This window comes from Girardinichthys multiradiatus, chromosome 14 (assembly GCF_021462225.1).
Source record: "Girardinichthys multiradiatus isolate DD_20200921_A chromosome 14, DD_fGirMul_XY1, whole genome shotgun sequence".
NCBI classification, from domain to species: Eukaryota; Metazoa; Chordata; class Actinopteri; order Cyprinodontiformes; family Goodeidae; genus Girardinichthys; species Girardinichthys multiradiatus.
The window spans coordinates 16035210-16052120 of NC_061807.1; positions in this window are offsets into that span (position 1 = coordinate 16035210).

The window sequence follows — 16911 nt, forward strand, 5'->3', positions numbered from 1 at the left end:
GCAAAAGTATAAAGAAAAATCACCAGAACCCTGAAGACCTCTTGATCAAGACCCACTTAAATGGTTGCTAGAACTTTGCCTGGTTCTGAGGGATCTAAACGGAAATGAGGGACAGTCTGACCCTTACTTATTGGCATTAATGAGGGTTGTCCTTCTTTTAATTTTATAAAACATGAATGAAACTAGCTGTAAGATCATTTCTTTCTACCCCAGCTCTCTAACCTTGCAGATGCCCCACGCTCCAAACTAGTGGATCAGTTTCTTATCTTACGTCCATCAGGGAAAGTTTTAATCTATTTTATTTATAATAATGTAAGAGGAACAAGAAGAAAATCTGCATGAGAGAAAGACTCAAAGCTTTTATTCAGTCCTTGTTTTGAAAGATTTAACTTCGGTCTCTCTTTATATCAGTTTAAGGTGGTTCACCGAGGTGACCTGTAATCCCAGTTAGCTCAGATCTACCTGGGTTTGGGTCCTCGCTTTGACGGGTGGCAGCGGTGAGACATTAATCCAAATGTTGGACATGTCCTGCTGAAGAAACATTTTAGAAGCAGAGCTTTTACTCCCTAAATAAGGCCTCTGACCTGATATTGACCCTTAACCCTCTGGGTGAGGACGATGCATGTAAAGCCTTAGCTGCTGTCCAGGTGTCCTGCATTAGTGAGATAAAGACACGTCCACCCATATTCGCCGGCTTTGAGACCTGCTGTCTCTGTGTTGAAAGGATTTACTGTTCTATTCAGAGTCAGAGTGACAAGTTTGACAGGATCTCTGGTCTCCTCCCTCCCTCTCTCTCCCTCTTTTTTATATATTTCCAAAATCTATTAATAAAAATATTTTTAATTAAACATGGAAATACAGAGATGGTAATTTTCTGACACATTTCATATCCATTAAATAAACTTTATAGTTTCATCACTAGAAAATACGTTGTTTCTTTGCCAAGTTGTCCTTTATGTGTCAACAAAATGCTGCTTAAGTTTCCTTATGTCTGAATGACTCAGGCCAGAGTTAAGAGGCCTAACCAAACAAAATCTGGTTACTGCACTAAAGCTGAGGGAGAAAACCTGCAGAAATCCTGGAGAACTCTTGGTCCAGACTACTTTAAAATAATACAAGAATGTCTCCGGAACGCCGAAAAGAGATTTTTGATTTTCACAACGACACAGCGTTGTGAAAATCCAAACAATGACTTTCTTATCAACACTATTGTCATCCTTGGGAAATGTTTCAGTCATAAGGCTAAATACCTTAAAATCCAGCCAAAGTTTTATGCATTTCATAATGACTTTCTGTTATGTCTCAAAGCTCTTAGTAGAATGCATAATAAAAATGCCCTCAAATTACTCTTTAACTGAAGAATATGATTTAAAAGCTAAACCCTAGCCCCTTTTATTTCAGATTTATTGTTATTGTCCTATGTTAGACTATTTTTGTTTTAATGCATCCTGTTTGTACTTGAACTCTGTTATTCTTGTATTTTGCCTTTTTGTTTGTAAATGAACAAAGTGTTCATTTAGCCTTATGAATGAAACATTTCCCAAGGATGACAATAGTGTTGATAAGAAAGTCATTGTTTGGATTGTCCAAAATAAGGCCATATATTATGTCTCTGTCAGAGAAGATATTGAGAGAGGGTATTTTAGGAAATAACCAGTCAAAAACATCAGCCCACAAAGCCTCAACATAAACACACTGAAAAAATAGATGCTCAGTTGTTTCAACAGTATTACAGAAAGCACAATTTCTGGTTTCAATACCAAATCGTTTTTTAACGAGAAAAATTTGCATTTCCTGCCAAAATGCAGTGTGAATGCTGTAAGCTCAATTTTTCAGCTGAAAGCTGGCAGAAACAAGCTGAAATTGACTGCAGAAAATCTGCTGAAATTTAATGAATTAGAAGAAAAAAGAAATGCCCAATTCCTGTTGAAAGGCGACAGAAAGTGGCTAAGTTTGACAGCAGAATATCAGCTGAAATCTGATAAATTAGCAGAAATAGCAGAAACAGCAAAGAAAAACTGTTATCTGATCTGTTTAAGCAGGAAGACTATCAGGTATAAAACACAGTAACAAGGTTGAGTTACCTCAAAACTACTTGAAATAGTTGTTGAAATACAAGAACTGACAAAAACATTAAAAAAGCAGAAAAGAGCTGCCCATAAATGAGCTGAAAAAGCATAGACTGACACAAATATATAGCCTAAGTTGAAGTCAGTGCTAAAATATATGAAAATGGCAGAACAAAATTCAGAAAAACTATGAACCAACAATAAATACGCTGAAAAAACACAAAAACAAACAAGAAATTGCCTAAAAAAGGCAAAAGTGTTCTTCAGCTAAGAGAGAAGAGATGAGACAGAGAAGCTAAAATGCTAACATTAGCATATTGGCTACCACTAGCATGAAGGCTGATGTTAATTTACCCCATCTACTATGCATAAAGCAATGTATAAGGAAAAATGAGCTAAAATGCTAATGCTTACTACAGCCTATATTCAAAAGTCTATGAAATTGTCCTTTAAATTATTCACTCTTGTTCAGGTGTTGGAACAGCAGTAGAAGCTGTTTAAGTAGCTGACATCAAATGGTCGCTGTTTTGATGCTCCACTGGGACCTATGAAGATGGTCTTAGCATCATAAGTCTAGTGTATATTTGTTCAAGGTTCTTATGGAGATTTTTGCCAGGTTCTGGTGGAGTTGGGACCTGATTTTGATTAAGGTTTCTGCCTGGTTCTCATAGAGGTTTATACTTTATTCTGATGAAAATTTGTACAAGGTTCTTAAAAAGATTTTTTTTCTGGTTCTGAAGGAGCGTTTTGCCAGGTTCCGATGGAGTTTTGACCCGGTTCTTATAGAAGTTTCTTCCTGGTTCTGATAGAGTTTGGATCTGGTTCTGATGGAAGTCTGTACCTGGTTATGATGGATGTTTCTCCTTGGCTGTAAAAGAGTTTGGACCTGGTTCTGATACAGGTTTTTACCTGGTTCGGATGTAGGTTTTTTCCTGGTACTGATGGAGCTTTTGCCAGGTTCTGAAGAGGTTTGGACCTGGTTCTGATAGAAGGTTCCTCCTGGTTCTGAATGTGATTTGGACCTGGTTCTGATGGAGGGTCCCTAACTGGTTCTGATGGAGCTTGGGTCTGGTTCTGATGGAGATTTGTTCCTGGTTCTGATGGAGTTTGGGTCTGGTTCTGATGGAGGGTTCCTAAATGGTTCTGATGAATAATTCCTCCTGGTTTTGATGGAACTTGGGTCTGGTTCTGATGAATGTTGGACCTGGTTCTGATAGAAGGGACCTCCAGATTCTGAAGGAGATTTGGACCTGGCTCTGGTGGAGTTTTATTCCCAGTTCTGATAGGTTTGACCTGGTTCTGATAGAGTTTCCGTCTGATTCTGATGGATTTTAAATAAGGTTCTGATAGAGTTTGGGTCTGGTTCTGATGGAAATTTGTTCCAGGTTCTGATGGATATTGGACGAGATTCAGATAGAGGTTCTTCCTGGTCCTGACAAATTTTGGACCTGGTTCTGATGGAAGGTTCCTAACTGGTTCTGATGGAGATTTCCTCTTGGTTCTGACGGAGTTTGTGTCTGGTTCTGATAGAGACTTGTTCCAGGTTCTGATGTGTTAACAGCCTATATTCAAAAGTCTATGAAATTGCCTTTTAAATTTAATCACTGTTTAAGTACTCAACACAACATGGCCGCCATGTAGTTGCCTCCTATGAAGCTGGTCAAAGGGTTAGGGGTCGGGTCAGGTTTAGGCCATAGAAATGAATGAAAATCAATGAAAGTCAATGAAAAGTCCTCAATAAGATATTAATCAATGGATGTGTGTGTGTGTGTGTGTGTGTGTGTGTTCCTGTCTTGGCATCACAGTGAGAACCATTTTCCCGATTTCACCATCAAATTGAGGACCGTTTGTACCAAAGTGAGGACATTTTGCTGGTCCTCACGACCTATTTTGCTAACGGTTAGGTTTAGGACTAAGATGTGAATTGACTTTAGGTTAAGGTTAGGGTTAGGTAAGCACTGGTAATGGTTAGGTTTAGGGTTATTGTCAGGGTTAGGGCATAGAAAGGGTTGAAAATGACTGAAAATCAATGGGAGTCAACACATGGTCCTCACTACATATAGCAAAACAAGAGTGTGTGTGTCTGTGTGTGTGTGTGTGTCTGGGCTCTTGTGTGTGTCTGAGTAGGAGACAGGGAGAGAAGAAAGACAGAATCACATCCAGACATATACAGTAGGGGATACACAAAGCTATAAATAGAACAGTGAGGAATGAATCAGCCAATCAGCAAAGAGCGTCAGTGTAACTTGTGTTGGAGTTGTTCCCAGAAACTCCTGCGTGCTCATTTGTTTTGGTAAAGCTAAATAACACAGAGTCTGCACAGTTTCTTTTACCCCGGCCGGAGGAGAGGTGTTCCAGCTGAGTCACCAGAACACTTCTGACTTTTTCGTCCCCAAAGACAGGGTTTTTATTCAAAAGCAAGGCGTGTACAATTACAAAGAAAAAACACATATTTTTAGCTGAGTGTCAGTTGAACTCTTACACCTGGCATTCAGCTGTCTGTTCAGACCTTCACAACATTCCTGTTATTCTACTTTTGGCTGTTATTTTCAGACATGTACAGAAATATCTTCACTGGTGCCGGCTGACCACAGCCAAGTCAGACACACACACACACACACCTGTTTTGAGCAATCCACTAAGTTACACAATACATTTTATTTCACACATTATTAAACCTAACTTGAGCATAGCAATGCAGACCCTATTAAGTATTTTAAATATTCTCCAACATTTCCCCCTTTTGAAGTCTCAATTAAGACTTCACCCTAAAATGCCCGCAGATTATATTGGAAGCAACTTTAAATCTTCAGCATGCCTTCCTGCTCCTCATCATCACCGTCCACCTCTAACAGTGGCATCATGGTGGGATGCTGAGAAGCTTTCCCTGATTGGTTGCTCGTTTAAACATTTGCTCAGTTTGGCGGCTGTCAGAGCATGTCTGGAATGGAAGTTCACAAAACAAACCTAAAATCACTGTAATTATGCAAAAAGATATGACACACAAACATCCCATGACCCAACCCTTAAAGGGTTTTGGTCCTACCCTTTGGCTCCCCATGATTATTCCTGGTAATACATGTGAGTAATATAATCTTTGATACCTGTAAAAAAAGAAATTAACAGAGATACAAAAGTTTTAGTTCAGTTTTTTTCAGTATTTTACAAGTGGGAGGAAAAACTCTACCACTTTCAGTGACAGGGAAACTCAATCACTGCCGCCTCTTCTCCTGATGTTCTTTCTCCTCTTCCGCTCCCAGGTGTAGACTGACCTGGAGCCTTGCGTTCTCACCCCTCGGGATGATTCTGCCCTTCATTGGTGTGAGAAATTTGATCTTCCTTCCCGGTGTTTTCTCTTAGGTTTTCCTGGACCTCCGCGAGGAATCTCTGCGGAGTGTCTGTCGCTGTACACTGACTCCAGTGGTACCAGGTGTCGCCTTTACCCTTGAGTCTCACCACATGTGAGGTTCTTTCTGTGACCTGGAATGGACCGGTCCACCTGGGTTCTGACCATTCCTTTTGATCACCTTCAGCAGGACCCACTGAGCTTCCAAGGTGATGGTGCCGTTTCTGGTCTCTGGTTCTGCTGGGACCTGTTTGGAGAACACTGCAACAAGACTGTGGAGATCTGTAATAATCACGATGAGACATAGATTGTTCACACTCAGTGAGAAACGGTAACCTTGTTTGTGGGCCTGGAAATGGCCTCCCTGTTTGCAGCTCATGTGGGGTCAAACCATGTTTCTGATTTATAGACTCCATATAGACATCAGAGCTAATGGTAAAGCAGTAACCCAAGTCATTTTGATCTGTGCACAGATTTTAGCCAATGTGGTTTTGAGGGTCTGATTCATTCTTTCCACCTTTCCCTGGGACTGTGGATGGTACACTGTCCCAAAGGAATGTTTAAGTCCCAAATATTTCTCCACTTCTCTGAGCTCCTCGTTTTTGAAGTGGGTGCCATTGTCTGATCTTATTTTGGCTGGAAAACCATGTCTAGGGATGTAATGATTTATCAAACACTTCACCACAGATTTGCTGTCTTAAGTCCTTCAGCATCATGCCTGAAACAACAACCATCTGTGAACCGCTGTCTCACCTGAGGTCCCTCAAGGGGGCTGGCTTCTAAATCTGATCTTATCTTTTCTGTCCTGCTAACCAGCTCTTCACATTGATGTGGTTCCTCCTGTGTTATTCCATCCGCCATGTTGATTCCCTCGTGAGTGTAAGTTATGTTGGTGCCTCCAAGATTTTGCTTATCCTGTGTTATCTCAGAGCTGTCATGGTGAAACTTTGAGAGTTCACATATGCCACCACACAGTGAGTTGTTAAAACATTCAGAGGGTGTCCCATCACTAGGTGAACTGTTTTTTGAATTAATTTTGCCAACCCTGCTGCATGTTGTGTGTATTGTGGGTGGCGTTTTTCCATGTTATCCATCATTACTGAAATGTACATCAGCACTCTCCTCTCTCCCCCTTTTTTCTGAAACAAAACTCCATTTACTGCCAGTTTTGTTACAGAAACATCCAAATAAATTGGTGTGGTGTAGTCTGGGAGCGTAAGTTCTGCCACGTTGGAAAGAAGCTGCTTTAACACAATAAAGGCATCCTCCACTTCCTGTGTCCAATTAAGGACATTGTTGAGATTTTACATGCCCTGTTCTCTGACTAGGTCTCTGAGGGGCTGTGTGAGATCTGTGTTATCTGGGATGTAGTTCCTGCTGTAGCCTGTAAGGCCCAAAAATGACAGCATGTCTTTCAACCTAAGAGGTTTAGGGTGTGTTAAAATACGTTGCTTATGTGAACCTGACATGCTCGTGTTTCCTGCGGTAATAACTCCGCCCAGGAAGGAAACTTGCTTCCTTGCTATTTGTAGTTTATTTTTACTGACCTTGAATCCATGTTTATGCAGATGTCTCAGCATGAGTTCTGTAGATTGCAAACAGAGCTCCGCTGTGGATGCTGCCAGTAGTACGTCATCCACGTACTGAATTAGAGTCACGTTCTGTGGTAGGGGGCAAGTCTGTAACACATCTTTCAAAACCTGGTTAAATATACCTGGGGAAAGGGCGAACCCTTGTGGCAGACGGGTGTGGCGCAGCTGCTCCCCACAATAGGTGAAATAAAAAATGTCTGCACTCTTCTGCTAATGGCAAACAGAAAAAGCATTAGCTAGATCAATACATGTGTACCACTGATGTGAAGGTTCAAGGTTGGAGAGAGCAACATAGGGATTTGGGACAGGAACAGTAGGAGTCACCAGAACTGAATTTATTGCTCTGAAATCATGTGCCATGCGGTATTTTCCAGTACCTTTTTTCTCTACAGGAAGGATGGGTGTGTTCCATGCTGAGGCTGAGGTTTCTAACACACCTGCTGCCTTCAGGTCTTCAATGGTGTCTCTGATGCCTTCCTGAGCTTATTTTTTGGGCGGATACTGTGGAACCCAAATAAGCGAGGGAGATGCAACCTGAATAGAAACTGGGGCTCATGGGGTTAATCCTACATCTGTGGGCCCTTCAGCCCATAACTGATAAGGTAGGCTCTGCAAAAGAGCTGCAGCTTTGGGATGATCTGATTTTTCTCTCCCAGGATGATGTATGTGCATCTCATGCTGCAACAGAACTTCATCAGTAGCTGTACATTTATACAGTATGTGTCTGTGCTTCTAGAATACCTTAAGTTGGTGACTGAGGTGTCCTGCCAGTCCCCAGCTGCCAGAGAGTGCTTTACCACTCCTCCCAATTCCCAATCAGGGTCTCGGAGTCCTATCCCTGGCCACTTTGAGGTGTCCCAATCCCTCGGGGAGGCTCTTACTAACCCCAGCCTAAACACCCCAGTCCTCGTCAGGACTGAGTTTGGATTGCCAAATCCAGAACTAATTTACTTCAACACCGTCACCATTTAAGTATCTTCGGTGAAAAGTATGTTACAGCCTCAACATTCAAGTATCTCGGCTAAAATTTATCTTGTCTCAATCAACAAATATTTTTACGCAGTATACAATTTCTTTACCATAATCCATTATTTCAACCAACAAATATTTTACCCAAAATTGATCAAGACTGTAAAATTAAGAGAAAACAGATATCTATTCCACAACACCACCTACACTATTAGCAGGCAAAAGGAGAATAAATATAGATCTCCTTAACTTTTGTTTTGGGTCGACCCGTGGTGTTGTAGAACGACGTCCGCCTCGTAGTCAATTAATTATCCTTTAGTTAGAGCCAAATCCGGGTCACGGCACCAACTGTCTGCAGGGCGTCTCCCCTTACACACTCTCACCCACTCCGCCTGAAAACGTCTGTTTTCATAGATTATTTCTTCTGTGAACAGCTCATGTATTTTTATGTGTTTGTGTTTTGTGCAACTTCTATTTTTTCTGGAATGCACTAAATGCCGTCCAGTTATGACTAGTCTTGCTGAATCATCCTATTTTCAGCTCATAGTTTCTCATGCTGGTCTTGCTACAAATGTCATTTATAACTCACAGTCATGCTCTCACTGTTACTGGTCTTACAGATTCATACAACCTGTTCACAGTAACTCATTTGCTTCACAGGACTTATAGTATGTGCTTTATGTATTATTACATCGGTAATCTGGTTTTATCGAGGCAGAACTCGCATAAAACACAGCATTCACACCCTTGTGTTTTTGCCTGGTCTCAGCTTCTGACTCCTTTATACAATGAACAACCTTTCTAGGGACTCTAACCCTATTTTTTAAAGGACTCAAACCTTAAGAAAACTGTTTACACTTTGGAGGTCCCCACCCTCTGGGACTTCAACCCAGCAAAATCATGAATTCTCGTCAGAAAACATGTGGAGTTGCCAAACTCAGGAAACACACGGGCCTCGAACCCTTATTCAGAGGGACTCTAACCCTTTAGTTAAAAAAAAAACACTTCTCATTTTGCTTTTCGTGACCTCTTTTACAGTACCTTAATGCATTACTTTACACGTGTTAAATTTAGCAGAACATTTCACTTACTCAGACATCTGACACCATTTAATTTAGGCCTATCGAAAAATGCCAAAAGCAGAGTTTGATTAAACAGGTTCCGCTCACCTTTCTGTAGTTTTATGATGGGTACCCGATGTCAGAAGTCTGTTAGTGGATCTCTGTTTCATCCGAATCTCTCTGCTTTTCCCAAAATCACGTCGGGAATCACCAAGTTGTTGGAGTTGTTCCCAGAAACTCCTGCGTGCTCGTTTGTTTTGGTAAAGCTAAATAACACAGAGTCTGCACAGTTTCTTTTACCCCGGCCGGAGGAGAGGTGTTCCAGCTGAGTCACCAGAACACTTCTGACTTTTTCGTCCCCAGAACAGGGTTTTTATTCAAAAGCAAGGCGTGTACAATTACAAAGAAAAAACACATATTTTTAGCTGAGTGTCAGTTGAACTCTTACACCTGGCATTCAGCTGTCTGTTCAGACCTTCACAACATTCCTGTTATTCTACTTTTGGCTGTTATTTTCAGACATGTACAGAAATATCTTCACTGGTGCCGGCTGACCACAGCCAAGTCAGACACACACACACACACCTGTTTTGAGCAATCCACTAAGTTACACAATACATTTTATTTCACACATTATTAAACCTAATTTGAGCATAGCAATGCAGACCCTATTAAGTATTTTAAATATTTTCCAACATTTGACACCTGCTGTTTCTCACTCACGCAGCACCTCACTATCGTCGTCTCCCCCTGGCCTGGCTTTATAACATGGAGGTGCATGCTCCTGAACTACCGCCCATAACTCGGAAACCGTAGGGGCGATCGATGTCATTCTTGGACCGTTTTTCTCAGAACGGACAGGGGAATGAGAATGTTAACACATTTTTCTTGAAAATATTATATTAAAGGCACAACACTTGGTGAAAAGAAAGGGAAAAATGGAGAAAAACATAAAAATGCCTGAACATGATCTCGAACAACGTCTAATAACTCGGAAACTATAAGGGCTATCGATTTGATTCATGCACCGTATGAATCACCAGGCCTTGTTGAACAATCATGGAGCTTCTCAAGTTTCTACAAAAACTACACTGTCACATCTCCTTCACGGATTTATGTAGACACATGGAAATCTCCAGGATTGTTCACCGATCCCTGATGATACCTACGGTCCAAAAATTTGTTGGATACCTTTTATCGTTTTCTCGTGAAGTAGGTTTGTTTGAGAGTGAAAAAGTCACCTTCACTTGGGTTAAAAATGGTCAAAATTATCCACTTTTTCACAGGGACACACCTCCCAGACAGACTTTTGTAGAAACTTGAGAAGAACCGGACCCAAACTCCATCAGAACCAAGAGGAAATCTCCATCAGAGCCAGTTAGGGACTCTCCATCAGAACCAGGAAAAACCTCCATCAGAACCAGGTACAAACCAGTATCAGAATTAGGTACAAAGCTGTATCAGAGCCAGGTCCAAATTCTATCAGAACCAGGTTAAACCTATCAGAGCCAGGAAGAAACATCCATCAGAACCTTGTACAAATCTTCATCAGAACCAGGAAGAAATCTTAATCAAAACCAGGTCCCAACTCCACCAGAACCTGGCAAAAATCTCCATAAGAACCTTGAACAAATCTACACCAGAACCATGTACAAGCATCCATCAGAAACAAGTCCAAACTATCAGAATCAGGTACAAATCTTCACCAGATCCAGGAGGAACCCTCTGTCAGAATCAGGAACCAGCTCCCATCAGAACCAGTTCCAGTCTCTATCAGAACCAGAATGAAACCACTACTCTGTGACTTCTGATGATAAGACCATCTCCATAGGTCCCAGTGGAGCATCAAAGCAGCGACCATTTGATGTCAGCTACTTAAACAGCTTCTACTGAGGTTCCAACACCTGAACAAGAATTAATCATTTTAAAGGGCAATTTCATAGACTTTTGAATATAGGCTGTAGTAAGCATTACCATTTTAGCTAATTTTAGCTTATACATTGCTTTATGCATAGTAGATGGGGTAAATTAACATCAGCCTTCATGCTAGTGATAGCCAATATGCTAATGTTAGCATTTTAGCTTCTCTTTCTCATCTCTTCTCTCTTAGCTGAAGAACACATTTGCCTTTTTAGGCAATTTCCTGTTTGTTTTTGTGTTTCTTCAACATATTTGTTGTTAGTTCATTCTTTTTCTAAATTTTCTGCCATTCTTTTAATATATTTTAGCACTGACTTCAACTTCTTAGGCTATTTTATTGCTTCAGTCTATGCTTTTTCAGCTCATCTATGGGCAGCTCTTTTCTGCTTTTTTGATGTTTTTGTCAGTTCTTGTATTTCAACAACTATTTCAAGTAGTTTTGAGGTAACTTCACCTTGTTATGGTGTTTTATACCTGATAGTTTTCCTGCTTAAACAGATCAGATAACAGTTTTTCTTTGCTGTTTCTGCTATTTCTGCTAATTTATCAGATTTCACCTGACATTCTTTCAGCTTTAGCCACTTTCTGCCAGCTTTCAACATGAGTTTAGCATTTCTGTTTTCTTCTAATTCATTAAATTTTAGCAGATTGTCTGCAGTCAATTTCAGCTTGTTTCTGCCAGCTTTCAGCTAAAAAATTCAGCTTTCAGCATTCACACTGCATTTTCGCAGGAAATGCAACTTTTTCTAGTTTAATTTGATATACGTAAAAACAGTTATAGATAGGAATAATATAAGATTAATGGATATCCACAACTAAATTGTCCCTAGTAAAAAACTGCAGAGCAGACTAGTAAAAATATATTTTTGATGTTAGAAATTACATTGTAGATATCTGGAATGTTTTCTTCATTTTTGATATCTGAAATGGTGATTATGATTAGTATTAAGTGGATTATGGAGATCTGAAATTGGAGTTAATCCTAGTAAGAATCATTTTTAAGATATCTGGAATGTTTATTTTAGATAATAGGAAGTAAAAGTTCAATACACATGAATGGGGAAAGTGACGTCATTTGTACTAGTAAGAATTATATTCAAAATATCTGGAATGTTCATTTTGACTAAGATTAATTTTATTTAAGATATCTAAAATACATATTCAGTCAAGCTAATAAATGTCAAAACGACCACTTAGAAATTGTAAAGATTTATAGGTATCTGAAACTTAATTCTTACTAGTACAATTTCATTTTTTGATATCCTGAAATTAAGTTTCTGCTTGCAAAAATGTAATTGAGGACATCTATAATTACAGTTCTGACTAGTAGGAATGTAATTTTGACTAGGAAGAATCCTATTTTAGTGATCTACAGATGGAACATCAGAGGTGTGCGCTTTGAATAAATGTTAAAACGGCCTGCCATAACTGGTAAAGAGCGTGGACCACATGACAACCACCTATACATAATAGGACACCGCAGGGATTTATAGTAAGCCTGTTATTTTCTATTATTTTCTGTGGTACTTCATGATGTGTTTAAGGAAGTAGAGGGTTTTCACTCTTTGCTGATTAAAGAGCAATGTGGAAAACAGGAAGGAATTTTGAATTTATTGCAAGGAAACTGCAGGGGGCAATTTCAGTTGTAGAAAGTGGTCATATAAATGGGGTTTTCAGTTTTCTGTGGATAAAACTAAAATAATGATTTCACACGGAAAAGAGTTGATGAAAAAATCATGTTGAAATGATTTGGTCAAGAGTTGGAAAGAATTGAACAATGACACGGGGTTTACACATTAAGACAATAATAGATAAATGTAGGAAGGTGTAATATATATATTTATATATCTTAATAGATGAAGTACATTCTGTTGTCCACCAGGGTACCAATTTTCTTTCCATTTTCCCAGCTTTCATCCTTATAGCCTGACTAGCTGCTTCTAAAATAGCATTACAACAGAAACATTTTAATCATTATAACTACCATTTATATCCACTTTTTGTATTTTTATTTCACTATTATTCCTAAAGGTTTCCCAATCTGCAGATCTAAAACACAATTTCTTCATCCCATTTTTGTAGCTTTACTTGGGTCAGAATAGGGTAATGATGACTTCCTGTAGTTGTTTTATTAATTACTTTCCATAAACAAACACCTGCTAGAGAATCTGAAACTAATATTAAATCAATTACTGACGCCGTTTTATCTCTAAAATTAATTCTTGTTCCACTCCCATCATTCAAAACTACCAAATTGTTCACATTCATTATTTCTTCAATTACACCCCCATATTGATCATTATAATTACTCCATAATGAGCTATGTCCATTAAAATCCCCACACCAAATCACTTTACCCTCTAAATGCTTCCCAAGTTCCTCCATTTAAAAAAAAAGTATTTTACATGGATTATAAAAATGTATTATTTTAACTTTCCCATTTATTGTCCAAATTTCAATAATATATTCTAACTCTCCTCCTTTAGCTAAAACTCTAAATTGAATTAAATTATTTCTGAATATTATACATCCTCCTCCTGATCCTCCCTCTCTCTATCTTCTAATGCTTTCATGTATTTTAGTAACAAAATCAAGATTTGGTTCAAGCCAAGTTTCCTGAATGCATATAATATCTAATTCTTCTTTAAAATCTTTAATAAATCTTTTAAGCTCTTGCAATTAGACGTCCAGCATTCCAGTCTAAGACTGAACTTTTCCTGGCACATCTTTAGGCTTCTTCACTCTCTTTGCAGCTTCTGCATAACTTATATTAATAATGACTTTGACTTGTTCAGTTTCCACTGCTTTTCTCCTTACTTCACATCCTCCATAAGTCACCCTGAGTTGCCCTCCACAGTTACAAGTATCCTTTTCATTTTTACATTCATCATATCCATGCTGCCCTCCACACTTTGGACATCTCTTGTAGCGACCATCAGGTTCCATTCTTTTGGTCGCTTCTGGGTTTGGGCGGATCCAGGTTCCAACGCGCTTACAAACAATATCCAGACTGCCAAATATGTTGGGGAATGCTCCCATTTATTGAACAGCTTGTGATGTTTGATTACTTAATCTACTGAGCTCTAACACAACACAAGACCACCAATAAAAGCTAGGCTTGGCCAACAGAGCGGTAAAAACCGTAGGACCATCCCTCACCCAAACCTTCTGCCTTCTCACCTCTGCACCTATACAACTTTCACCCCACACCGCCACCAGTGGTAGACTGAAATATAGATCAGTGTGTAAACCAGCGTGAAAACACCACCCAAAACAAACCAAGTAAAATAAATCCAACTATAACCCAACACCAAGAACATAAATGGCTCCTACATCTTTGTTTCCCTTACATGCTGCTGTGATAAGTCCATATCTCTGGCACTTATAACATCTTAGAGGAGGAGGGATAAGTGGCCTAACAGGAAAACACATACATCCTACTTTTATCCTTTCAGGAAGAACAGCTGCTTGAAACTCCAACATCACTGAAAGATTTTCCAATGTTTTGCTTTTAACTGCGTAAAGCGTTTACAAAATCCAAAGAGATCTAGGGTGCGAAACATTAATTAGTGTTCAATCATGTCGAAGGCTTTCAAGAAATCTGAAAATAGAACGAAGCCATCATCTTCTATTAGGTCGTAAACAAGTTATTCAAATACAAGTCGTATGTTGTGAATTGAACATCCCTTAATGAAACCCGATTGTGTGTCTGAGATAATATCAGTGATACCACTTTTTAATTTATTTACATATATATGGGTTAAATATTTTGTAATCATTGTTTGGTGGAGTTATGGGGCGAAGATTGTCAATTATTTTTGGATCCTTTCCAGGTTTGTGAATCAGAGATGTGACTCCTTGCTTCATTGTGGTTGGTAGAATAAACATTGTAGAGATTTCTTTAAGCATTTTGAACATTAGATCTTTTAGAATAATCTAGAAGTCTCTTTAAAGTTACTCTGAACCTGGAGATTTGTCTAAAGCTAAACATTCAATGCTTTTTCTACTTCCTCCATTGAGATTTCGTCGTCGTGGTCTTCCGCTTATCCAGGACCGGGTCGCGGGGGCAGCAGACTCAGCAGAGACGCCCAGACATCCCTCTCTCCAGACACCTCCTCCAGTTCCTCCAGGGGGAGCCCAAGGCGTTCCCAGGCCAGCCGAGAGACATAGTCCCTCCAGCGTGTCCTGGGCCGTCCCCTGGGCCTCCTCCCGGTGGGACGTGCCTGGAACACCTCCCGAGGAAGGCGTCCAGGAGGCATCCGGTATAGATGCCCGAGCCACCTCAACTGGCTCCTCTCGATGTGGAGGAGCAGCGGCTCTACTCTGAGCTCCTCCCGGATGGCCGAGCTCCTCACCCTATCTCTAAGGGAGTGCCCGGCCACCCTACGGAGGAAGCTCATTTCAGCCGCTTGTATCCGTGATCTCGTTCTTTCGGTCATGACCCAAAGTTCATGGCCATAGGTGAGGGTAGGAACGTAGACCGACCAGTAAATTGAGAGCTTTGCTTCTCGACTCAGCTCTCTCTTCACCACAACGGACCGGCACAGCGCCCCCATTACTGTGGCAGCTGCACCGATCCGTCTGTCGATCTCCCGCTCCATTCTTCCCTCACTCGTGAACAAGACCCCGAGATACTTAAACTCCTCCACTTGAGGCAGGAACTCCCCTCCAACCTGAAGAGGACAAGCCACCCTTTTCCGGTCGAGTACCATGGCCTCGGACTTGGAGGAGCTGATCCTCATCCCAGCCGCTTCACACTCGGCTGCGAACCGCCACAGCGCATGCTGTAGGTCTTGGCTAGAGGGGGCCAGCAGGACCACGTCATCCGCAAAAAGAAGAGACGAAATCCACTGGTCCCCAAACCAGACCCCCTCCGGCCCTTGGCTGCGCCTAGAAATCCTGTCCATAAAAGTTATGAACAGGACCGGCGACAAAGGGCAGCCCTGCTGGAGTCCAACATGCACTGGGAACAGGTCCGACTTAGTGCCGGCAATGCGGACCGAACTCCTGCTCCGCTCGTACAGGGACCGGATGGCCCCTAATAAAGGGCCCCCGATTCCATACTCCTGGAGCACCCCCCACAGGGCATCACGAGGGACACAGTCGAATGTTTTCTCCAGGTCCACAAAACACATGTGAACCGGTTGGGCAAACTCCCATGAACCCTCGAGCACCCTGTAGAGGGTATAGAGCTGGTCCAGTGTTCCACGGCTGGGACGAAAACCACACTGTTCCTCCTGAAGCCGAGGTTCGACTATCGGTCGGACTCTCCTCTCCAATACCCTGGCGTAGGCCTTACCAGGGAGGCTGAGGAGTGTGATCCCCCTGTAGTTGGAACACACCCTCCGGTCCCCCTTCTTATAAAGGGGGACCACCACCCCAGTCTGCCAGTCCAGAGGCACTGTCCCCGACCGCCACGCAATGTTGAAGAGGCGTGTCAACCATGACAGCCCTACAACATCCAGAGACTTGAGGGTACTCATTGAGATTTCTGCATCACATAAATCTTAAAACACTCGTCGACAGTAAGGATTTGTTCTCTAATAGACTCAAAGAGTTTCTCTGCATCAGGAGTTCAGTTGGCTATAAAATATGAAAACTTCCTTTGAGATCCTAACTGGATCAGTGCATTCCTGATTATCAATGATCAGTTTCTTAATTGTATGACGTTCCCGTCTTCCTTTTTCTAGCCTGCAGAAATATGCTGAACTTCTTTCTCCCTCCGTTTTGCTTTAGACTGGATCTAGGTTTCCCTTGGCTTTATTAATATAAATATTGTCTAATGAGAAATAAAAGGATTAATTTTTGTCGTCTTTATTTAGTAGTAGTTTTATTACTAATATTGTGTATTTCTCTTACAATGCCTGCTTCCTTTTGTTTATTATATTACCTTAAGACTTTACTATAAGAGATGGAAATTTGACGTATTTTATATTTTAAGTATTCCCATTTAT